At 44.0% G+C, this 26,130-nt stretch overlaps 1 protein-coding gene across 2 annotated transcripts in view; it reads right to left on the bottom strand.

The window, feature by feature from the left end:
- PPARGC1A (PPARG coactivator 1 alpha) overlaps nucleotides 1–26,130 on the bottom strand; it is a 506,418-nt gene that overhangs the window by 322,714 nt on the left and 157,574 nt on the right. The window contains exon 2 of one of the 2 annotated variants that reach the window (XM_050947558.1): nucleotides 23,253–23,305. The exons of the other annotated variant lie outside the window; for it this stretch is intronic. The gene's annotated coding sequence lies outside the window, so the exon portion shown is untranslated. The remainder of the gene's footprint in view (nucleotides 1–23,252; nucleotides 23,306–26,130) is intronic. 2 annotated transcript variants of the gene reach the window in all.

Genomic DNA, 26,130 nt, shown 5'->3' with positions numbered 1-26,130 from the left:
TACTGTATGTTATTAATAACTATAGGTAGTATATAAATAATTAAAAATAAACTAATTGTCAAAATAAACTTAAAAAGGCCTTCCTGTAATGCATTGTCTTTAGTCTTTATTGTTTGCTTACTGGCTAATTTTCAAAAGTCACTAACATGCAATTGTGCTCTCAGGGACTATCTGTTCCTCCAGATCCACTGGCAGAAGGAACCCCACACATTTCCCTGGCCAACACAGCAGGAGTCAACTTTTCCTCTACTTTTATTACTATTATTTATTATTTGTGTTAGTGTAGCACCTAGGAGTTCTAGTCATGGACCAGGACCCCTTTCTGCTAGGCACTATAAAAAACAAAACAAAAAGACAGTCCTTGCCCCAAGGAGTTTACAACCTAAGTAGAAGACAAGTGACAGATGCAGACAGACAAGGGAGTGCCAGGAATCAGCATGATCCGTAATGGTCTCAGCAGACCAACAGTTGCCAAGATTTTTGTAGCCAGTGGCAAAAGAGAATTTTGAGGAGGGATTTGAAGGTAGATAATGAGGTACCTAAGAACAGCCGTACTGGATCAGACCAAAGGTCCATCTAGCCCAGTATCTGTCTACCGACAGTGGCCAATGCCAGGTGCCCCAGAGGGAGGGTAATGATCAAGTGATCTCTCTCCTACCATCCATCTCCACCCTCTGACAAACAGAGGCTAGGGACACGATTCCTTACCCATCCTAGCTAATAGCCATTAATAGACTTAACCTCCAAGAATTTATCCAGTTCTCTTTTAAACGCTGTTATAGTCCTAGCCTTCACAACCTCCTCAGGTAAGGAGTTCCACAAGTTGACTGCACTGCATGAAGAAGAACCTTCTTTTATTTTTTTTAAACTTGCTGCCCATTAATTTCATTTGGTGGCCCCTAGTTCTTGTATTATGGGAATAAGTAACTTTTCCTTATCTACTTTCTCCATATCACTCACGATTTTATATACCTCTATCATATCCCCCCTTAGTATCCTCTTTTCCAAGCTGAAAAGTCCTAGCCTCTTTAATCTCTCCTCACATGGGACCCGTTCCAAACCCCTAATCATTTTAGTGGCCCTTCTCTGAACCTTTTCTAGTGCCAGTATATCTTTTTTGAGATGTGGAAACCACATCTGTACGCAGTATTCAAGATGTGGGTGTACCATGGATTTATATAAGGGCAATAAGATACTCTCCATCTTTTTCTCTATCCCCTTTTTAATGATTCCTAACATCCTGTTTGCTTTTTTGACAGCCTCTGCACACTGCGTGGATGTCTTCAGAGAACTATTCACAATGACTCCAAGATCTTTTTCCTGATTCATGGTAGCTAAATTAGCCCCCATCACATTGTATGTATACTTGGGGTTATTTTTTCCAATGTGCATTACTTTAAATTTATCCACATTAAATTTCATTTGCCGGTAGCTTTGCAGATGCATCCAAGGAGGGGCAGTATGGGAGAAAGCATGAAAGCATGTGTCTGAAAATAAGTAGGTGATGGAGGTTGGCATTATGGGCCAATCAAAGGTGAGCATTGGTAACCTGATAGTGAATGAGAGATGATCGGTGAAGTGGGAATTGATCATGAGGGGCTTTAAAAATGAAGACCATCAGCTTATGTTTGATGCAATAGGGAAGGGGGAGCAAGCAGCATGATACTAAGAGAGAGGTTTATATAGTCAAAGTGACAGGAAAGGAAAATTATCTTTGCAGAACATGAATGGGTATGAGTGAGACAAGAGTCCATTCGTCAAGGCCAGAAAGAAGGATGTTGTAGTAACTGAGATATGAAATGATGAGCTGTACGGATGGATAGAACGTGTCTTATTTTAGAGGTGTTATGCAGAAAGAATCAGCAAGACTTAGACATAGCCAGTATGTGAGTATCTAGACAGAGGTCCAAGTCAAAGATGACACTCAGATTACGAGACAAAATAATAGGCAGGATAGTTTTCCACGTTGATTGAGAAACGAGGTATCAGGGAGGAATTGGGGTTGAGGAAGAGATTAAGAACTCTCTTTTAGCCATCTTGAGCTTGAGCAGATTGCCAGACATCCACAAAGAGATGTCAGAGAGATGAGATGATATCTTAGTTTGGACAGATGGAGACAGATCTGGAGTAGAGTGGTAGCTCTGTGAGTCATCACCATAGACATGGTATTTGAATTTGTGTTTATGGATGAGATGACCCAGAGATAAGATATAGAGAGAGAAGAGAAGGAGACCAAGGACAGAGCTTTGTGGAACCCCATAGAAAGATGGAGGGTGGATGAGGAGGATCCCTTGAAGGATACACTGAAGGAGCAATTGGAGAGGTAGGAGGAGAACCAGGCTCTGAGGACAGAACCATGAAAGCCAGTGGAGGACAAGATTTCAACAAGAATAGCATGGTTCAACAATGTCATAGGCAGCTGACAGGTCAAGGAGAATGAGGATGGAGTACTGATTCTGGGCTTGGAACTCACATACGCAGGGGAGGATGAACATGGTGTCATCATTCCCTCCCAAATGCCTCAGTGCAAAGTTCCAGAGGCAGTCACTTAGATGGGATTTGCTGGCTGCAAGACCCCACTTGTAGCTGTGCCACCAGGAAACTGGAAAGTCCCAGACCAGGTGTGGAGGTTCCATGGAATTTGGGAGCAAGCTCCTCTGCTTCCATGGTGTGCTAGTGCAAAATTCAAATCAGGAGGCTATGATGTTACTCTCTCTACCTAATTCATTTCCATTGTGGGTCTACTGTAAAACTCAGGTCACTGTTTGTTGTCTTTCCTCATCAATTATACCTGCCTATTCCCCTGTAATATCAGCACAGAGGTATTTGGATAACAATGTTTCTGAACCTGTAACAAAAATAAATTAGGCTACATCAAATATTTATGTCAAAGATGAGGCTATTTTTGAGTGCACCAAGTAGGATAATTTCACGGGGAGGTGAATCACTTGATTCCCATTCCTGACAATGAAAGGTGGGCCAAGCCACAAGCATTGCATCTAGAGCTAAACCGGTAGGTCTCAAATTTCTGTACTGGTGACCTCTTTCATATAGCAAGCCTCTGAGTGCGATCCTCCCTTGTAAATTAAAAACTTTTTTTTTGTATATTTAACACCATTATAAATGCTGGAGGCAAAGCAGGGTTTGGAGTGGAGGCTGACAGCTCACGACCCCCCATGTAATAATCTCATGACCCCCCAAGGGATCCCAAGCCCCAGTTTGAGAACCCCTGAGCTAAACTTTCTTCAAATTCAAGGATACTGATATCTCAGGTGTCGGCTCGGGTCCATTTCTACCCACAATTTTGGTGAGGGTGCAGAGTAAGTAAAAATTAGGAGTCTTATAAACCAGATTTCACATCTACTTCAAAGAAAGCAGGATTGGACTCATTGTGAAGAGGAGACAGAATTTTAAGAGGCTCCCAGAATCCTGTGGTATTTTAGCTCATTTGAATTCTTTGCTTACTCTTGGCTGAATTCCAGTAACATGCAGAAATTCCCGTGGCTATATCATGAACATGAAAGGGCTGCCTGGTGACAGGTCAGGTGATGGGATTCATACATTAAGATACAGTACACTGGAATGCTAAATGCTCTTGTAATGCAAAATGACATCTCAGCTAGTCAACACCACGTCTCTAACTTTCCATGGTAAAACTCAGGACTGTCTCTCACTTCCTGATATACCATTACTTCTCAGTGTGCTGGAATGATGCCAAAGTTCTTTTTAAGAAACAAAACCAGCTAATGTTAGAAATAGAAAACCTACAAAGCTCAACAACTGGATTACATGTTAAGCAGCCCCAATGACAGTACAACAGGCTGCTTTGTGTCTTCTCATGAATAACACAATGTGCCAGATAATTTTTTCCCCATTTAGAAACAGGTAATTAATGTGAATTGAAGTGATCAAATGATAGGTGCCCCAAGGTTACGTTCATCATGGTGATGGCAGCACAGTGCTCATAAATAAAGCATAAGGCCTTCTTATTTTAGGTTAGGTCAGATAAACAGGACTTGCATCATGTGAACTGAGCCTGTAGTGTGATGCGACACTGCAACTATTAATTCTGGGACCTTTTGGAATGTGACATTTCACTCACAGTACACTGAGTTCATACCCAGTGGAAGCCTCATGATCCAACATCTTTTAGTTTTCCATCTCCTCGATTCAGCTGTTGAAATGGAAGCATGTAGCAGTATTGGATTTCAAATTATGCAAAGCAGACTCCCATCCATGTAAAAGTTTTAGGGTTTATTTACAAAGTCTCATTTATAGCTAAGCTTTTAACTGTGACCTTACTATTGTAACAGTACAAGTGACAGGTAACTTAAGGAGGATGCATTGCTGACCACACTATTTATACAGCACCCCTGCTGACCAATGCAACTGTACTAATAAGAGATATGGAGAAAACTGTTTAGTAAAATAAATGACTAAATATTAAGTAAAAAAAGAATTTATCACAGAAAAATTCTGAAGAATAAAAATGTATATATTAAAACATCATACAAAGTTCTTAATTCAGATATGTAGATACACATTTCATTCAGTGGTTTAGCTTTGACAATTATTAGCTCAATATTTGCTAAATAAGGACTTTCATATATCCATTCAAAATGGCAGATACCCACCTGAGAGTAATATCCTCATATGAACATGTAGCATGTTTGAAATGTATATGTCACAGTTCTTCACTGATTTGATCAAATAGGTAAACACATTACACTTTAAATATTTTCAGTATTTCACAGTATTTATTGGTCACATTTCTTGCTAAAAATTATCAGAGGGGTAGCTGTGTTAATCTGGATCTGTAAAAGCAGCAAAGAATCCTGTGGCACCTTATAGACTAACAGATGTTTTGGAGCATGAGCTTTCGTGGGTGAATACCCACTTCGTCAGATGCATGTCATTCCACGAAAGCTCATGCTCCAAAACGTCTGTTAGTCTATAAGGTGCCACAGGATTCTTTGCTGCTTTTGCTAAAAATTGTATCCATAATACCACATGAAACTATGCTCTGTTCCAGATTTATTTTTCATGACTAGAAATTGAGCTTTTATGAAGTCATTTGGCAGCACATCTTTCAGCTTAAATTTTCATTTTAAACGGGTAGGTATCCAGATATAAACTCTGCTGGATGATGGGTGACTAGAGTCCCAATGTATCACTCTGATTCCAGGATCTCTGTAAATGTAAGCTGTTTTCAATATCTGCAATTATATCTAGCCAATTAAACACCAGCACACCAATGCGTTTCTGAGCAATTTAATTATAGCACAGGGTGCACAAGGCCCAATCCTTAAGGACAAAAACAATAATCCCTTTCCTGCTCTATATTATTGCTACTATAAAACAGAATGTATAAATATGAATAAGATAGTCAATCAAACCCATATATTGACCAGATTTTGGGCCTCATTTTGAACTTCTTACTCAGGCAAAACTCCCACCTTATTGGCGTGCATATGAATATTATTGCTAATGTTAATGCTAATATTGCTCCATGACAGTTTTGCCTGAAAAAGGACCAGAACATCAGGACTATTATTGGCAGGTATATGAGATCATTGACAGCCAAAAGAAAAGCTGCAAAAAAGCTGTAAATCCTTTACTAAGAAGATCAAAAATGCCCGTCACAGAACAACCTATGTTTCCATATATCTAAAATCCATATAGCTTTACCTATAGCCTGTCAGAGCAGCACAGCTGTATTTCTAAACCCTGCCGCAGAGTCTGCTTCCCAAAATAAATCCCAACAGTGACCTGGGATTAAAATAACCTTTTGGGAATATACAGAAGAGAATAATAGCTAGATTTTCACTCTTCACTTTTGACAAGCAGCAATCATACAATCACTCACTCAACAGCCTCGAAGAAAACATACTAACAGAAGCAAACCAAGGTATCACAGATTTTATAATCAATCTTTACAGTTTGGCAGCTCTGAGACTAGACTCTGGAAAGCCATAGCTAGGAAAACATTTTTGGAATTTGGGGTAATTTTAATTAGAATGTGCAAAGAAACAAAAGATATAGTGATGACAGCTTGATTGGCTTCTGTGGATCTTTTTGCAACTGGCATGAGAAACTGAACAGGGCCCTCCAGCAGTTTGATTATCATTCCACAAAATCCACAGCTCCTCTTCCCTTAGTATTACATACTCATATACAAAATAATATTCTGGGTTTAGCCTTGTATATTTTTAGTGGACTAGAAAGACAATCTATGAACAACGCATATATTGAACAGCATGGTCAAATAAATTATTATTAGGGGATGTGTATTTTGTTTCTCTTTTACTGATTTATAATGGGTTTTAACAATGTTAGAACTGCAGTTAGTTTGCGCTACAATCGCATATATCTTCTTCCAGCCAAATAAAATTACAGTCTCGCAATTTTTCAACCAAATTACTGCTAAAATGTATAAAAAGTAGAATTTTAATCAGATCATCACAAACATCTTCCCTTGGAAATATCTGAAGCCAGTCTGGCAAATGGTCAGCTTTTCCATGTTTTCTTTTCATTTTACATATAAATGGCATATAGAATCTGTAGTTACAATAAATCTTTAACTACATAAAAAGGACAGTTACTTGTTCCGTAACTGATGTACTTTGAAATGTGTTGCTCATATCTATTCCACAGTTGGTGTGCGTGCTTGCCACGTGCACCGGTGCCGGAAGTTTTTCCCTTAGCAGTACCTGTAGGGCTGTGGCACCTGGAGTGGTGCCTCCATAGCGCTATAAGGGGAGCTGTGCGCTCTCCCCACCCTCAGCTCCTTCTTGCCGGACCAACTCCAACAGAGGGGAAGGAGGGCAGGATGTGGAATAGACACGAGCAACACATCTGAAGAACACTAGTTACGGAACAGGTAACTGTCCTTTCTTCTTCGAGTGCTTGCTCATGTGTATTCCACAGTAGGTGATTGCAAGCTGTGTCTGATGGAGGTGGGTAGAGGTTCACAAATTCCCTGGCGGAAGCACAGCTCTGCAAAAACCAGCATCATCCCTGGCGTGGGAGACAACTGCATAGTGCAACATGAACGTGTGTACCGAGGACCAGGTAGCGGCTCTACAAATGTCCTGGACAGGGACATGGGCCACAAAGGAAGCCGACAGGGCCTGAGCCCTTGTCGAGGGAGCCCTTACAATAGGTGGTGCAGGAACCCCTGCTAGGTCGTAGCATGTGAGGATGCACGATGTAATCCACCAGGAAAGCCTCTAGGTGGAGATCGGTTGACTCCTCATGAGGTTGGCTGAAGCAATAAAGAGTTGAGAAGACCTGCGGAACGGCTTAGTCCAATCCAGACAAAAAGCCAGTGCTCTGCGCACATTGAGCGTATGGAGGCATGAGGTTTGGGACAGAGGATGGGCAGGAAGATGTCCTGGTCCATGTAAAAAGTGGAGACCACCTTAGGGAGGAATGCAGGGTGGGGGCGGAGCTGAACCTTGTCCTTGTGAAAGACTGTGTAAGGGGGGGGAGTGGGTCACACATCAGGGCCCTGAGTTCCAAGACTCACCGGGTTGATGTGATAGTCACAAGGAAGGCTACCTTCTATGAAAGGTGAGACCATGAGCATGTGGCCAGGGGTTCGAACAGGGATCCCATGAGACAGGATAACAACAAATTGAGATCCCACTGAGGAACTGGGGATTCTAGCATAGGGAAAGGACCGGTCTAGCCCCTTGAGGAAACTCCTGGTCATGGCATGGGAGAAAACTGAGCATCCCTAAACTGGCAAATGGAACACCAAAATAGCCCCCAGGTGCACCCTGACGGAGGAAGGGACAAGGTCTTAAGTTCTAAGGTGAAGGAGGTACTCAAGGAAAAGTTGCAGTGGGTCAGACATTGGGGAAGTACCTCACTCACCCACCCATTTGGAGAACCTGGACCACTTTGCCAGGTAGGCTCGACGTGTGGATGGCTTCCTACTTTCAAGGACATGCCTGATCCCTTCCAAACACCTTCTCTCCTCCGCATCTAGCCATTAATCAGCCACGCTGTCAAATGGAGGGTGGCCAGATTGGGGTGGAGGGGGTGGCCCTGGTCCTGGGAGATTAGGTCTGGGTGGAGCGGCAACAGCCATGGAGGGGCCATGAGCAAGCCCAGGAGAGTCCTATACCAATGTTGCCGGGATCAAGTTAGGGCGATCAGGAGGATACATGCCTTGTCCGTTTTTACTTTCTCCAGGACCTTGCCAACGAGGGGAAACAGGGGAAAAGCGTAAAGAAGTTGACCCAACCCTGACAGGAGGAAGGCATCTGAGATCGCGTTCCTCCTCACCCACCCACTCACCGCGGAACAGAACCTGTGGCAATAGCAGTTCTGTCAGGTCGCAAACAGGTCTACCTGGGGAGTGCCCCATGCTCGGAAGAGCTGGTGAGTGACCTCTGAGTGGAATGACGACTTGTGCTCAAGCAGTCGGCCTGTATGTTGTTGACACCTGGCAGGTGGAAAGCCTTCAGGGAGATGTCATGGGCTATACAGAGGCTGAGGGATTCTCGGCAGAGGGCCAAGAATCTCGTCCCACCTTGCCTATTAATGTAAAACGTTGTGGCGATGTTGTCCATGAGAACTCTGACCACCTTGCCGCGTAGCTGTAAGCTGAATGCCACACAGGCTAAGTGTATTGCCTTGAGTTTCCTGACGTTTATGTGACGGGACAGCTCCATGGCTGACCACATCCCTGGGGTCTGTGAGTTCCCTATGTGGGCCCCTCCCGCCCAAGTCCGACGCATCGGACACTAGGTCTAGTGATGGGGTCGGGTCCCAGAAGGGAATTCCCTGGAGCATATTGGCCAGGCAGGATCACCATTGTAGTGTGGCGATCATCAGCACCAGAACCAAGAGAACCTTGTTCAGTTTGTCCCGGGCCTGGAAGAACTCTGAGGCCAGCCAGAGTTGGAGGGGCCTCATCCGAAGTCTGGCGTGGTGGACCACACATGTGGACGCCACCATGTGGCCCAGGAGCTGCAGGCATGCCTTGGCTGTGGTGAGGGGGAACTCCGTGACCGAGGCTATAAGCCCCTTCAGAGTCTGGAACCTGCCCAGGGGAAAAGAGGTTGTGGCCTTGGAGGCATCCAGGAGAACACCTATGAATGCTATGCACTGCACCAGAACCAATGTCGACTTGGTCTCATTCACTAGGAGGCCTAGGTTGGCACACATAGCCAAGAGCAGGTCTATGTGGTTCTGAACCTGGGACCATGAGCTGCCCTTGAGCAGACAGTCATCGAGATAGGGAAATATCTGTACCCCTCGGTGTCTGAGGTAGGCCGCTACTACCACCATACACTTTGTGAACACCCTGGGTGCGGTGGACAGGCCAAATGGGAGGACTGTAAATTGCTAGTGGTTCTATCCCACTAGGAAACAGAGAAAGTGTCTGTGGCCCTCGAATATATGGACATGGAAGTATGTGTCCTGAAGATCCAGGGCCACATTCCAATCGCCAGGGTCCAGGAAGGGTATGATACAAGCCAGCTTTAATACAAGCATAAGCTTTCGTGAGATGATTGCCCTCTTCCAGTTGGTATACATACTTCCACCTTTTCTTTTTTTCTGTATGTATAAATATCTTCTGTCTGTGTGTTCCATTCTATGCATCCGAAGAAGTGAGCTGTAGCCCACGAAAGCTTATGCTCAAATAAATTTGTTAGTCTCTAAGGTGCCACAAGTACTCCTGCTCTTTTTGTGGATACAGACTAACACGGCTGCTATTCTGAAACAAGCCAGAGAGACCATGCAGAACCGGCATTTTGCCATGAACTGACTGAGGTCTCGCAAATCCAGGGTGGGCCTGAGCCCCCCTTTTGCCTGAGGAATCAGGAAGTAACGGGAGTAAAACCCTTTCCCCCAGAACTCCCACGGAACCTTCTCCACAGCTCCCAGGCTGAGGAGCCAACCCACTTCATGCTGTAGCAGGAGTAAATATGACGGGTCCCCCTTGCCGTCCAAGGGAGGGGGATGGGAGGGTGGAGATGGGACAAATTGTAGCGTGTAGCCCTGGGAAATGGTGTTGAGAACCTATCGGTCCGATGTTATTCAGTACCATTCCACAAGGAACGCACACAAGCGGTTGCTGAAGGCAAACTTTATTGGTAGGAGTGTCCTCTCAGGGGTCACCCGGATACCCTCCTGCAACCAGTCAAAAATGCCTCTTGCCCTGCTGCTTGCCCCTGGAGGGCTCAGGCTGCAGGGCAGAGCAAGACTGCCTCCGAGGTCACCACTTTTGGGTTTCAGACCTCTTGTAGGCGGGTTCGTATGTTGGCTAGTGCGCCGGGATAGAGGTTTGTGGCTTAAGCTTTTCCTTAGGCAGAACATAGAGCCCGAGGGTTTGAAGGGTAGTACGTGAGTCCTTCATGCCATGAAGCCTCATACCTGTTTGTTCTGCGAACAGGTCCTTGCCATCAAAGGGAAGATCCTGCATCACAGAGTGCGCCTTCGCAGAGAGCCTTGACAGCAGTAGCCACGGCCAAGGTCATGGACCAAGGCCACCTGCAGAGCAGCCTTTGCGGTGGCAGTGTCCTCCTCCACTAGTGCCTTAAAATCCTTCCTTTCATGCTCCAGAAGGAAGGGCTCAAATTTTGGCAGCAACTCCCACAAGTTAAACTCATAACGACTGAGGAGGTCCTGGTGGTTGGCCACCCGGAGCTGGAAGCTGGCCGATGAATAAAGTTGCCTGCCAAATGAGTCCAGCCTTTTAGAGTCTTTATTTTTGGGTGTGGGTCCTGGTTGATCCTGTCTTTCCCTTTGATTTACGGACGCCTCCACTAGGGAGCTGGGGGTCGGGTGGGTATAGAGGTATTCGTGCTATTTACACTCTGCCTTTTTTGATATTGGTGCAAGGGAGGCCAGCATTCGCCAGAGGGCACTGGAGATGTTAGCCACCCTTTTGTGCAGCGGGAGGGCCACTCTGCCCAGTACTGAGGACGAGAGCACTTTGAACAGCAAGTCCAGGGGTCCCTCCATCTCTTCAGCTTGGAGTTGGAGACTCGCTTCAGTAGGTCCTGATGAGCCCTAAAGTCCTTTTGCGGTGCAGAGGGGGGTAGGGCTGCAATCTTATCATCTGGTGTGGGGGAGGGGGCCGGTACAGGGCTCTGCACGTCGACCGGTGCCACGGGATCCATCCCTTGATCGGACTCCTCGTGTGTGCCGAGGAACCATGACCCACTGATCTATCCCTCGGGGGTCTGGATAGTGCAGCTGAGGGAGCCTCCAATGTCCCTGCTATCGACCAACAGCCTTGCTGTGCATGCACAGAGGGCCAGGGGTCCACTGGCACCACTGGCCTTGCCATTGCACCAGCTGGTCGGGTTGGCCTGGCTGGGTCATAGGGGGCCGCGTGTGGGTCGAGGTTGGGGTTACCAACGACCTATCGGTACCGTGGGAGCAGTACGAGCGGTGGTACCGAGAATGATGTTTGCCACGGGTCCGGGACTCTGATGTTGAGGAACGGTGCTGCCGCTCCTCGAGACGCTGTGACGCCTGGATCCATTGCAACGCAGAGCTGGTGATCCCTGCTGGGAGTCATGGACACGGTGCCTCAAGGTGAGAGAGCTGGAGCTTGACCGCCCATGTCAGAAGCGGCTTCGGTAGCTCCGCTGAGAATGGGAGCATCTACAGCACCTGTGCCTGTCCCGCCGATACTCTCTACTCAACGTGAAGCAGTGTCTGCAGCTCCACTCCGATAGCACCCGACCAGACAACCTGGCGGGTGACGAAAGCGGAGGCCGTAAACTGTGTCCTGACAGGACACTTACCGGCAAGGGGGCCCAAGACCAGTCCTCTGACCGGAATCTGTGTCAGCTTGGCATTGACTGTCAAGAGCCCAGCGGCAGCTTGCCTCTAGAGTGGGGTCCGGGAGCTGGTGGTGCCCCGGGCACCTGCAGAGTCACAATGTCTTTCGCCGCCTGCAGGGCCTCCAGCGTCGAAGGCATCCGGGCTGCTACACTCAACCTGAGTCGGAGCTCTGGAGCCCGGGGGGGGGAACTGGGGCTGCCCAACACGGGTCTAGCTTCACCCCCTGCTTTCTCTTGACACCTCTGAGAAGATGGAGCCTTTCTCTGCTTCTTTGACAGTGAGCGGTACCGGCCATCAGAAGGTGCTGGGAAATCGCTGTGCACCGAAGACAAAGTGCCCGGTGCCGATTCCGCTTGGCGTACCGGGGTTGGGGCCAGTGCCGACTCCACGAGAAGGGCCCAAAAGTCTAATGTCACTCTCTTTTTTTGGTCTGGTTTTAAAGGACCTGCACATCTTACAGCAGTTGCTGATGTGAGACTCGCCCAGGCAGCAGAGACAGTTGGTGTGCGGGTCACTTCTGGGCATCAAATGTCTGAAAGACACACACGATTTAAACCCTGGGGCCCAGGGCATGCCCCAGCCTGAACACTAACTAACTAAACTGAAATTTTTATTGAACTAACACAGGTACTACTAACGATGAAACGAGTTCTGGGACGAGATGCAGCAAAGCTAGAGCAGGTAGTTCCGATGTGCCACCACTGGCGGCAAGAAGGAACTGAGAGTGGGAGGAGCACATGGCTCCCCTTATAGCACTATGGAGGCGCCACTCCACGGGTTGCAGCAGTGCTCCCCCTACGGGTACTGCTAAGGGAAAAACTTCCAGCACCAGTGCATGTGGCCAGCACACACACTTACTGTGGAATACACATGAGCAAGCACTTGAAGAACTGAGTCTATGACAGAGTGAGGGGTATCTCACACACACACACACACACACACACACACACAGTAAAATGTATTATTTACTGATGTACGTCAGGCTTTGCATACTACATACAAGATGTGCCTGCCTCAAAGAATTTACAATGTAAGGACCCAATCCTTTAATCTCTTAATCATGTAATAAATCCTTATTCACAGAGTTGTTCCACTGAAGCCAGTGGGATTATCTATGGCAGCAAGGACTTCTCTCACGACATATGAAGGATAGAATAGCTAGATGGTCACATCTTGAAGTTACTCTTTTTACTCAGTAAGTGTGTTACATGTCTTTAAGTTACATTAAATTAACACAAGGTGGTCATCTGGTTGAAGTATTTAACCAGAATTTTCCTAAGGAGGGGGCCCAGACCTCTCCCTCTGATGCCCTGCACCCTGCCCCACACACTCATGTCTCCACCCCCAGCTGTCTCACATTGCCTCTGCACCTGGATCCATGCTCTATCTCCTGCACCCAGCTCCACAAATATTCCCCCTCCTTCTGCCCCACATCCAGCCCTGAGCTCTTCCTCCCATATGGCCCTGTACCCAGCTCTGAGTTGTTAGCCTAAACATATACGTTAGATGACATCATATTGACAGGTATGATGTGCATGGGATTAATATAATACATGTTACATATAAAGAGTTGAGAAGTTATGTTAACTGAACAACTTATGCTCTCTTCACAATTCTGTTCACTCATGTCAAGTATCCCATAACATCTTGCAAAGCTGACCTCAGATTTGGCATTAAAAATAGGAAACTTGTCAAAGGCAAAATACATTAACATTGTTCCCCAGTACAAGCTGGGGAGGTACCCACACAGACCATAACCTGGAATGATAGTATTCCAAACAAAGATAAGGAAGGGACAGAACAAGAAGTTAAGAAACTGGCACTAACTGGTGGGTTGGATTTTAGTGACATGCATAAAGTTTTGTAACTTGTAAAATCTTACTATAAATACGAATAGCTGAAATGCGTATCTTTGAAGCACCCCTTCAGTGTAAGGAGAACATGCTGTGAGAATTCGCTTCACAGGAGGAAGGTATGTATGTCTCCTTTTCATATTGTACTGTTTTGTCTTCAGACAATATATTTGGCTCAGTTCAATTACTTAGTCTCTTGAACATTTTCAAGAATGAACCACAAGTGTAGTCAAATGCCTGTCTACATCTTTGAGTCAATAAATCTCTCCTCCCCGCACCCAGCCCCAACCTGTTACCCAGAGCTGCTGTCAGGTTGAAGAGCACTGTCCCCACCAGGAGCCAGGCAGTTCTGGGAGCCCCAAATCCCATCCTCCTCCTGCATCTCCGCTTCCCCAGAAAGCGCCAAAAGCCTGAATCCAAAACTCTGGCCTCCTGGGGACTGGGGCTTCCCAGTGCCCATGGGCACCAAAGGACTGCAAAGATGTGGGGCAGGGAAGCAGGTACATTGGGTCACAACAACACTCGAATTTGGACAACTTACCTCTCCATCATGCCAGCAAGGAAAGGGCTTTGCCATTACACCACCCACCTCCAGCCAAGGGCCAAGGAATCATTTCCTTTCCCTGATACCCAACTCCCGGTCTCTGACTTTCTTCCTATGCACACACCCCACCTCCTTCAAAAGACATCCCACAGCTTGTTATCTCCCTCCCCCATGACCTAAAATATTTCTTTATGTAACCCCTTTGGGGTTTAGAGAGCATGGCCTCTTTAAATCTTTTTCCTACGGGGAGTAGGAGAGTGAGAAAAAAAAGAGGGAAACTCCAGGGGGTGGTTCTGGAGCTGGGAGGGAGAGAGAGACAGCAGCCCGCAGGCCCTCGCAAAGGAAGCAGCAGAGAACCTGCCTGAATCCTGGGAAGGACAGGGCGGCCAATTGGGGACCCCAGGATAGGAGCCAGGAGGAGCACTGTGCCAGGGAGGAATTGCCTGAGAAGGACAGGCCAGAGCTGGACCCAGTATCACGGTTGCCCAGAGCTGCATGGGGCTGTGACTACTGGGGCTTGTGACTCTGCATTGGGAACGAGAAAGGTTGCTGGCTAGTTAAGTGGGGAGGTGGTCGCTCTGGGTAGCTTTGCAGAGAGCAGCAGAAGAGGGCACCAGAGGGGATTGTTGGGGGAAAGTTCACTGGCGCCAAAGACGACCAGGAGCCCCCAAGACTCATTACTGGACTGGACTTTGCTCAGGACTCCTGAACAATGTGTGCAGACACATTGCTCAGTGTCTGCCTTGTCAGACTGTGCTACCACTGGGCCTGTGTGGCCTTGTTTTGGATGCAGCCCTGTTCTACTGCTCCCCCTATATTTCCTCTTGTTGTATTTCTCTTCTCATCCCTCTGTAAATAAATATTTTCCTTTCTTATATCCATTGTACTTCTCCTGTGGGTGTGGGTATTCACTCTGGAGGAGGGGGTTGGAACAGGTGCCCCTGGGGTGGAAGGGATTTCTCTTGCTGCATTCCTGCACATGCCTTCTCCTGGCCAGAGCTGCCTGCAGAGCAGACTCCATCTTGGCCACGAGGGCGCTAAAGTTACATATAAAAAGAACCAAAATGTTTCACTCCTCAAATTCCAATAGGCCTCTGCCTCCAGGACCACTTTTCCATTAGCCAACAGTAGCCAGTGGTGGATCCAGCTGGTCTGCCAGAGTTTCTTCTGGGCTCCAAGCTGATCCTTCATCTTAAATCTCATGCACTCTGGAATGTCACCAGAAAAATGAATCTCAGAACACAGTTATAATAGTAAAACTAGGGCAAATTTTTAAGTACATCAGTGAATAACATACACAGCCAAAGAGAAACACTGTTGGAAAAACATCTCCAATATAGTTAGAGTCCATTTCTGCATTCCCAATTACTCAGAACTCCCCCGAAGTCAGCAACGAAGGATCAGAAAACTGTATACCGTCAGCCTACCTGCTCACCCTGCAGAACTTCACTTTCAAGCCCTAAATTCAGTATCACATTGATTCCATGCACTGGAACTAGAGTCAACTAGACAATTTCAAGTAATGATGAGGAAAGAACAGAATGAAATGTTTTTAACAAAATACTTCTCTAACCCAAAATCAGATTTCGGGCAACTTCCACATAAAACTTTTACTTGTCTAGTTATCCATTTTTCCCCAAATGGAAAAGTCTCATTGTAGCAAAGTGCCACATCATACATGATATGTAAGTATCTGGTACTAGTTAAAATACTTAAGCATGAGTTTCAACATCAGCAATTCACATCTTGTGATAGAAAATAAAGTTTCCTATTATTGAAATTCTATATTGTATTTAATTATGTAATTATATTTTATTGTATTAGCAACTGCTAGGGTAGAGTAGCAGTTTTAGGATTCTGCACATTAGAAGGGCAATATTCATTCTTTTCACCAGCTGATTACTTTTGGTGATTCTGTACTGTATACCTTTTTCTGGAGTTATAATGGTTATTCTATTTTGGACCATTTCTTCTAGTAACCCTGCAGCAAAAGTGAAACTCCTTCCTGAAATCCTAATCCATGAACAGACAAAGAATGTGATCCATGTGTAGTCACTGGGCCAAATTAATCCCCAATGTAAATCCATGTAATTTATGCAAACCCATAATTAAATTTACATAAGAGATGGATTTGGCCCAATGACAGCTGTTGTATTAATCCAGATCCTGTTTTGTTTCTAATGCTCAGTTGATTATTCATAGCCTCTGCAGAGAGCATTTAAGTAATAATCAAAGGCTAGAGTCTATTCATACCAAATGGAAAGGTTGTGAGTCACGTTACAGGCTCACGTAAAAGGTGTCCCATTATTATTCCCCAACAGGCATGGTGGAGCCTCTTCCCACTCCCTGCCGAAACTCCACCCACTTGCGCTAATTCGCACCAGGGCAGGTAGGAAAAGAATGGACAGTCACAGTTTGAAATGGGAGGAACCAACCCTCTGCCACAACATGTGAGCGAACACAGCAATATCAGCATGGAAAAGCAGTAACCTTGCAGCGAGAGCTGGCTCATACTAGTCGAAGCAAAGAAGGAAACCAGAAACCAAATTGTGACTCTGAATATACAGTAAATCTACAGAGCCTAATCCTGATCTACCTACACACATAAAACTCCTATTAACTTCAATGGGACATAAGGGCTGCAGAGTCAGGGCCCACAATCAGAAATATTATGCAATAATAAATCATGAATACATTTAACATGCATATAATGCAAAACACAATAAAACTAAATAAACACAAGCCAATATTTTATTCATTCTTTTTCTTTTTCTTTGCATTTGATTTATGTTATCATGAACTCTAAAATGAAAAAGGAAACGTAAAACTGTTTATAAAACATAACATGCACCAGCTTTTCTTATTCAGGAAATTTCTCATAAACGTGAATAGAAATATAGAAAAGTAGTTGAACAGGCTTGACAGGACCCGGGCATGACACTGCAGCCCATATTTTTCATAGCTGGATGTAATGATGACATAATTAGGATACATTTTGTACACGATGGGTCATAGGAGATGTCATTGGAAAAGTTATGATTTGCTGAATATGATTATCCCATTTGTATGCATGTATCATTTTTGTCTATAAAGTTATAAATCCTGACTATGTATCTGTACTTCAATTGTGCTTCTTCTGGAAAATACCCCCAGCCAGCCTTTCAGGTACAACAATGAAGAAACTAGACAGTGTTGATGGCTCATCAACAAAGACAATGGGCTATGAAAGAGTTTAGCCTTCCTGTAAATGCTTCAGCTGGCCTGTAAGTAATAGCTGCTATGACTCAGCAAGGGCATGTGACCAGACCAGATGGTACTGAACTCCATTTTGGGTACCTGTATTTTTCCACAAACTGGGATGAGAACTGTTTTTGGAACAAAGGGTTCCCAACATACATTAAAGCTATACAAGGTGTGGTGTGACATCACTGAGTGGCCTCACTCCCCACACAAGAACTCCTGGAAACACTTGAGGAAGGAGGACTGAACTGGGGGAAGTGCTAGTTCCAGTCTAAAGGAATTTTTAGCCTGTGTATGGAAACTTGGTGAACTGCTTGTATCAACAGCCAGGGTGAGAAATTGCTAATTCATATGCAAATCTATCTAGTATGTGAGACTTAGTTTGCATTTTTGTTTACTTGCTAGGTAATCTGCTTCAATCTGTTTGCTGTCACTTATAATTACTTAAAAACTATCTTTTGTAGTTGTTAAACTTGTGGTCATTTTGCTTTATCTAAACCAGTGTGCCTTTGAGTGAAGTGTCTGGAGGAAAAAATCTCAGCTTGTTAACACAGGCTTGTTGCATATTCTCCACATCAAGGGAGGGGCAAACCGAGTAATAAATTCATACTAGTCACTGAGTAGTAAATTCATACTGGTTGGAGTTTTGACCAAGGCAGGATGGTACAGTTCTGGGGTCTTAGGCTGAGGAGCTGGAGGTTATCTTGGCTGTAGACTCTTTATTGTTGGTTCATGCAGAGGATGGTCAGAACCTGCATTTAACTGCAGCTAGGTGTTCCCCTGCCTGTGTGAATGCTGGTGGGAGTGTAGGACCGAAGCGGTCTGCAACTTGTCACAGCAGCACATTGTGTGAGGGAGCCCAGGCTGGTGAGTCAGAGGGCTCAGTGGTAGCCCAGTTCCAAGTGGCACCCTGGGGCAGAACCCGTCACACAGGGTATCTTCACAGCAAGGACCTCTCACTAAGTAAAGACGACACTGGCCAAGATTTTCAAAATGGAAATTCATAGAAGCTTCTGAGTGCTCACCAACTGTGAAATTCAGGCCACTTATTTAGGTACCTCAGTATGATTTAAGAAGCCTAATTTAAGACACTCATTTAAAAACATCTTGGCCACTGTCTTTATTTTAGAGACGTCAGAAATATTGACTGGTTGGTACTGTGAAGTCATTCCCATAAATACCATTTCTTAGAAGCGGGAGTTTAAGGGCTAACAATATCGGATCGTGACTGTTCAAAGTACTTACTGGTATATTAGTGTTTTAAGAAATACCACTGATCAATGACCATTTAACTCTGGTTCATATGTAGTAAATGGAAAACTATTCTTAATTATTCTCTCCTCCTCCCCACTTTTTTTTTCTGCTCCCACAAAAGAATACTTCAGCTCTGTTTACATTTTCTCCACCAATACAGTAACTGAATGATGGAGGCTATCATGCTCCATTGCTTAAAAGCATCCATGTTAGTTTGTAGTTCCTATGCCTTTCAGACTGGTGTAAAAAGCTCAAAAGAGGTGAGGGTTTTGTGTGGTTTTTATTATATTTTATCAGCCTCACAACCACTTGAAATAAAACAACAATAATAGCAACTTTATTTCATTTCATCTAAAGTAAACTATATGGACATAATGTAAGTTCAGCTCATACTCTACTTCTCACCAGCATCCCCATATAACTTGGTAACAAACACTTTTGCCAGACAATTTAGTAGATGATGTCTAGAGCTATGTTTCTTTATCTATAATGCATTACAGTACACAGACATTACTGTATTTGAAAATATTTAATTCCTGAAATGAAATTAGAGGATCGATGTCTAAGGTGGGTTATTACACATCTCCAATAGATTAAATATCATCCAATAACTGAAGACCACTGATATCAAAGTATGAAATTATCCTGTTCTCCATGGTTACAGTACACTTTTCACATTGCTCATTTCAACTTTATAAAAGTAATTAACCTTTTTATAAAGTTTAGTTTGTGTGTGTGTTACTTGACCAAATAAACCCTAGAAAATGAACTGCTGGAAATAATCCTGCAATGGGAGTATTCTGTGATTTCCCCATGTATAATTTTTGATAGATTCTGCAATTAAGCAAAAAGAAATGTATTCATATGATTTTGTTTCTCTTTTACAGCAAAGCACAGCAAAACATCAACTTCTCTGAAGACGATGCATCAAATATGCATTACTAGGAAGGGAAAAATACTAAATAACAGGTGACAAACCAAATCATAGCTGTATTTTTACATTATCATTTTAATTATACAGACTCACTAAATATAAACTCATCTTAAAAGGTAATAAGGGGCGTCACTTAATACCAAGCAGATGAGAATTCAACAGGGAAGGATATGGACTCTCACTGCCTTGTAAAGCACACCGATTTGGATAGACACTGTTGATATTTAAATGTTGAAAGTCAATATGGCTTACTCTACTATCTCATTACTAACATGACAGACATGCAAAGAAAGATGTGAGATCAGCTGTTTATATCTCAAGTCTCAGGCACTTCACTCAAATCTCTAAACAGTTTTATTATTTACTTGCCTGTTAATAAAACTAGCAGCTTTACCACTCAGTATTTTTTCCCAAGCATTTGAACTCCAAAGAGATTTGGAGGCAATTAACATTCACCAGTAACAGAGCAATCAACAGGGGGATATCTAATGGGACTGGACAGAATCCAAAAACAGATATTAGGATAATAGTGAGTCACTGACATAAGGTCATGATGTTAATTCTGGAGGGTAGAGTGATGGTGTGTTTTCAATAACATTGCCTGTGATTGCTGTCACATTAATATAACTGTTCCTCTGTATATGGCTCATCTGTGTCTCCAATAAGTTGTATAAACATCAATTTGAAAAGTAGGTACTTTTGCTTAGGTGAATCAGACAACATCCCTCATAAATGTTAAATTGGATTCAAGCTTATTTCTAAACAGTCTACCTAACAAAACCTTGTGTGTGTCAGTTTTCAGGCTCACTTTCTAAACTCTGTTCTTCAGTTAGGTCTTGAAAAGAAGAAGTTACTCAACAACAGTTCTTTAAGATGTGTGTACAAATAGTTGCTCCACTATAGGTGTGTATGTGCCCCCGTGCTGCCAATCAGAGAATTTCAATAGCAGTCCATCCCGTCCATGGCCACACAGCTCCCTGCCTGCTACACGGCTAGCCAGCGTGCATAGGCATTTCCTCCTCAGTTCCTTCTCTATTGCACAGGCAACCAGTGGAAGTCCGAAGTACAGGGGAGGAAGTTGGGTTGTGGAGCACCCATAGGGATCTCGAAGAATCATTGTTACTACACAAGGTGAGTAACCTTCTTCTTCAAGTAGTGTCCCTATAGGTGCTCCACTATGGGTGACTCCCAAGCAGTACCCATCACTGGAGGCTGGGGCTTCAGAGTCGAGTCTGATATAGATGCCATACTATGGCATCAAATTGGGCATCTGTAGCCAAATTCCCCAGGCTGGCATAGTGTCCTGCAAAGGCATGCGCAGACGCCAAGGTAACTGTTCTGCAGATCTCTGATACAGGGATACGCTTACAGAAGGCGTTTGACAAGGAGACTGACCTCATGGGATGTGTGCGCTGTGTGTGCCACATCTAAGACAGACTGGAGAGACTTTTCGCCACCAGCTGGCCCTCGTTAATTATGGCCATAAATTGGTCTTTGTGGGAATCCAGGAGCTGATCAATGAAGGAACCTTCTTTCATATAGTTCTGGTAGTCATATTTGGCCAACAAGGCCTGGTAATTAGTCATCCAGGACTGAAGAGTGGCTGGTGAATATGCTTTTCTGCCAAACAGATCCAAGTACTTTCTGTCTCGGTCCTATGGGGTAGATTTAAACTGGTATTGTCGGCCTCTAGAATTAACTTCATCCACTACGATGGAATTTGGAGGTGGGTGGGAAAATAAAAATTCCATACCCTTTTTGTCTGCCCACTTGCATGTTAGTAGGACGGAGGCAGGCATCTGCCATATAACTCTGGAAGGATCCAGGAGCACCTCATTAACTGGGGCGGGGGGCACTGAGAGATGGAAAAGTGTAGAATGTCCGCCAGTTTTTGGTGAGGCTCAGTAACTCCATACAGCTGTATTTGCAGAGCTTCTGCCACCCTCTAAGCTAAGTCCTGGAATGATTTAAAATCATCTGCCATGGGTGTCGGAGGGGACATTGCTGCCTCATCAGGTGAGGACAATGAGAGATGAGCTTGAGAGGTGCCTTCTCTTTCTGCCTCAGCTTCACCTTCCTCCCACAGTTGCTCAGGGGGTTCAGAACCATTTGATGCTGCAGCTGAAGGAGGGTGCCTCCTTGCCTGTTGGTATGCCATACTAGAAGCGTGGGAGGTTTGTTGCTTTTGGGCCTGCCAGGGGTCCCAGCATGGTCACTGAATGTAGGGTGCTGGCGGCTGGTACCAGGGCTGTCCAAACCATGGAGGTGGTCAGTATGCCTAGTATCCATGATGAAATTGGGACCCACATAGCAGGTAGGACAAGCAGTGGGAACCGAAATCCTCTCACTCATTATCTGAGAAGAAAGATTGTGCCCTGCATGGAGACGTCATTGAGTCCAATGTTCTGGGAGAACTCAGCACCAGAGTCCCAGTACCGAATAGGGTCAAGTCCAGTGCATTGGACCCTGAGAGATCTGTTGCGCACCAGAAATCTACTGGAGAATTTCAGCAGCAGTCACATGTACCCTCCTTAAGACTCTTTAGTAGCTGATAAAACCCAGCTTTGGTTAAGATTTTGGAGGATATGCTGACCTCAGTGCATCACTCAGTATAATTCTCCTGAGGCTGCTGGCAGTCAGATTTTGTAAAGCCACAGAATCCACTCAGAGAAAGGTGGTCATTTTAGTCAGCTGTATAAGATGTAAGTCAAGTTGGGGTGCCATATGCAGGGAAGTGTTCTTCCAAACAGAGAGCAGCCTCCATCGATGAACAGCTTGCAGGTTCATGAAGCCTGAGTCCAGGCAGGCACAGACTCTATTCAACCCTCCATGACTATTTTTACTGTGTCTTCCAAGTACATTCTTTTCTGTTTAATAAAGTCTCTCTTTTTCTTTCCCCTTTTATTGAGGTTTTGTTGTTCATTTCTGTGTCTGGGCTTTTACTCTTGTGCATTCCTGCTTCACTTTTTTATATTATCAAAGTCTGTCCCTTTCCCTCACCCATCTCCCTGTTTTGCTTCTGATTAAGGCCTTGTCTGCACATGGAGTCATTCTGGAATAGATATAATAGCTACACTTGCAAATTGGATAAAGCTAAACAGGGACAAGGTACTTTTCTTCAGGAATATAAGTGTCCATACATGGAATCATTTCGCAATAACTACTGGGCTTTGGATTCACACCCTACTTTAATCCAAATTAATGTTGGAGAGTAGACAAGCCCACAGTCAGGCTACGCTGCACCATGCTGGGGTGGGAAGAAGGGGGCATGATTTTTTTTTCTGCATAGTAGGGATAAAAATACCTACTTACAATCTATTTCTCAATCTCTGCTGCAATGGTTAAACATTTCTTCACTACAGCCACAGGACTAGAAGATTAAAGAGCTAAGTACAGTCATCTGCTTCTACAGCACGGTCCCACAACACACGTCTCAATCACCGGTTTCCCCCAAAGCAGCAGTGGTAGAGATTAACGTGCTTCTGGACCATGGTAATCCAATCAGAGCCAGAAATTGCTTTAATCTCTGCCATTTTATGGACATTTTGGCAAACTGCCTTTTTTAAGTATTCTGAATTCCATCTGGTTCATGTTCTCATTTTGAAAGAGACCTCACCTCACCCAGCAAGATGGCAACAGCTCTCTTCCCCTTGAACTGGCTAGCACTTCCTAAAAAAAAATTAAATACATGGCTGTGTGTTTCGCCAGATCAACAACATATTATTCCCAACGTTTTGCAGGTGTTTAGTGGGAAGCAGTGCAAATTCTTTGGGAAAAAGAGAGAGAGCGTGAGTTTTCTCATATAATTCAGAGATAAAGGTGTTTTCATTTTTTGTAGTCCCACTGGATTCAGTGCTTAGGTCAGTTGTCACAAACTAAGACAGGAAGGGAAAGAGCTACCACCTTGCCGCGCAGAATAAATCCCTTTTTAAAATGAGAAGACAATCAATTGAAATACAGGAGCAAGAGTCATTCTAGCCAGCCAATATGCATTATGCCCCAGGCTAGTGAAAGAATGTTAAAATTCTGCCCTGTCATATATATATAGATATATATATGGCATGATCTTTCTTGAAACGCTGGATTCATGTACATCTGTTTGTATCAGGCACATTACTATGAGTACCAAAGGAAAGTTCAGCCAAAATGGGTAGAACAGTCATCTTGAACAACTGTTTAAAAAGTCTATTATTTCAGGTAAGAGTCACGCTATGTTGATCGTACTGTGCTTGCTTTTGGGGAAACATTGGAAAGGTAAGGGATTTCCCTTATTAATCACTATTGTGTTAACTATCGTAAGTGTGCCCTTGGCATAGGCTTGTCCACAGAGTGGTAGGCCAGGGAGGGATTACTCATGGATGCCTGCCTTGCACTACTGAAAAGAAAAGCATTAAATTAATCTACATTTTCATTAAAGAACAAGGGCAAGATGGGGAAAAAAATCAATAGGAAGGCTAAACAAAAAATAATAGATGAAAGAATATTATTCTTAAGTCAATGTGTAAGGCTTTAGCTGTACAACTCCCACTAGCATTGAAGGGATTCGCACAGCTAAAAACTCATGCATCAAGTTGGCAATATGTCCATAAAGATCTGAAATTTAAGGGTCATTTTGTTTTAGTTTGGATTTTATTTTTTAAAATAGGTTTTTAATTTTTAATAGCCTACTGGTGAAAACAAGAAGAGTCAAAGGATTTCATTACATCCATACAGCTGGTAGAAAGAACTTCTCTGGTTTCCATCTAGTAACTAGACTTACTCTCAGTGGTTTAAATGGGTCAAGGTAGCCAGGGATTAAGCTCTCTCACTGGCCTAAATCACCCCAACCTGTGGAAAAATCCACTATGAGGAGCCCCAAGGGAGGCTCTCTTTGAAGATATTTTCAGGAAGATTCTCCCACCTCTGACATTGCCCAACTGGGGGCCGTGGAACCTGCTCACAAGTTTGGCAGACCTCTGGGTACGTGTAGGAGGCCAAGGCCTTCCTCAGGTAGGCTCTGTGTCTCCATGCCAGATCCAGGAGAGTAACAGTAGGGGGCCACGCTGTCCAGGCCTCTCTCTGGCCCTGGTGTATTCCAGGACTTCCAAGGGGCTATATGGAAATGATAACATAGCTGAGGTTTGCATAGTGTGGTAACCTTGGCTCCATCCAGTCCTCTCCCCTGCCCACCCAATCTTCACCTCTTCAGCATAGACTCCCATTCACAGAGACACCACCGGTCCAGGCAGAGTAGCCAACAGTGCCACAGAAGCCCTCCTCCATGTGTGAATCTAGGCAGAATGATTAGGCCTGTGAGATTATCCTGAGCATTGGTACATTTGAGATTCTAACTAGAAACCTTGTACTCTATATGCATAGACTTTGTAAAATTACCAAAACTGATCTTTCCCCATGACTGAGAGAATAGGCATGCTTGTTAAGCTTGTTTCAGCCAACTGTCCCTTTGCAAATCTTACACTCCTACATTATAGTGTTTGGAAAATGTGATAATTTTACAATGGTTTGCTTTAAGGTTTGTAAATGAATCTTCATTATATATCAATACATTTAAAATAGCTCTTTGGCTACACACCAAGTACTATATTTATCTGCCATATTTTACTAGTGCAGATCTTATCCAATAGCTGAACCATTTTGATAATTGCTGCAAGATAATAGTCAATCAATTATTGCATCAATTATTTGATTATTCTGATATTTCTGAAAGGTCAGTTTCCATTTCCCACATCATTGCTACCAGAAATTTACAAAGGGATGCTTGATACATATTGGACCAAATCTCCGGACCCACTGAAGCCAGTGAAGCAAGTCTGATTTAAAACAGCTGAGGATCTAGCCTTTAGGGTTTATAGATTAATTTCTCAGTATAATTCCCTCTCCACAGGATAATCATCCTCCTGTATAATTTTCCTCTCTTCGTTCTATCCACTGGTATAAGAAAAATATGTTCAGTATCTTTCATGGCATAAAGAGATCTTATCTGTTGCTTGCCAAATCCCTGGAAATTATTTGCTTAAATCAATAGTTTCCACACAACATGTTAATTGGCACACTTCATTCCCTTTGTTTCTGGGGTTTTGGCATGCAACATGGCTTATAAATTTACCTTAAAAAAGAATGTCAAAGGTTAACTGTCATAATGCAGAGTTTAATCAATGAGGATATTGTATCTTATAGAGTAAAACACAGATTATTTTTAAATTAAAAGTTCAAAAGAACAGCTTAAGCAAGAACTGATAGAAATTTATCAAATCTGAATAAACAATAAATAAGACTGTATAAAAACTGTCAAAGCAACTAAGCATCCCTATTCCATTTGTGCTCCATTTTATTAGCTAATCAAAGTGTCATATTATTTCTGCTCGCATCTATTTACTGCTATGTAATTTTGATAAGGGCACCATCTGTATTTATAAAAGAATTATCTTAATAGCTGCCTAGCAATCTACAAACATAGGTGATATTTAACTTTTCTAAGGGGATCAATTTTAAAC

Source organism: Gopherus flavomarginatus, chromosome 3, assembly GCF_025201925.1.
Source record: "Gopherus flavomarginatus isolate rGopFla2 chromosome 3, rGopFla2.mat.asm, whole genome shotgun sequence".
Taxonomy (NCBI): domain Eukaryota; kingdom Metazoa; phylum Chordata; order Testudines; family Testudinidae; genus Gopherus; species Gopherus flavomarginatus.
This window is presented reverse-complemented; position numbering and strand designations above follow the sequence as displayed.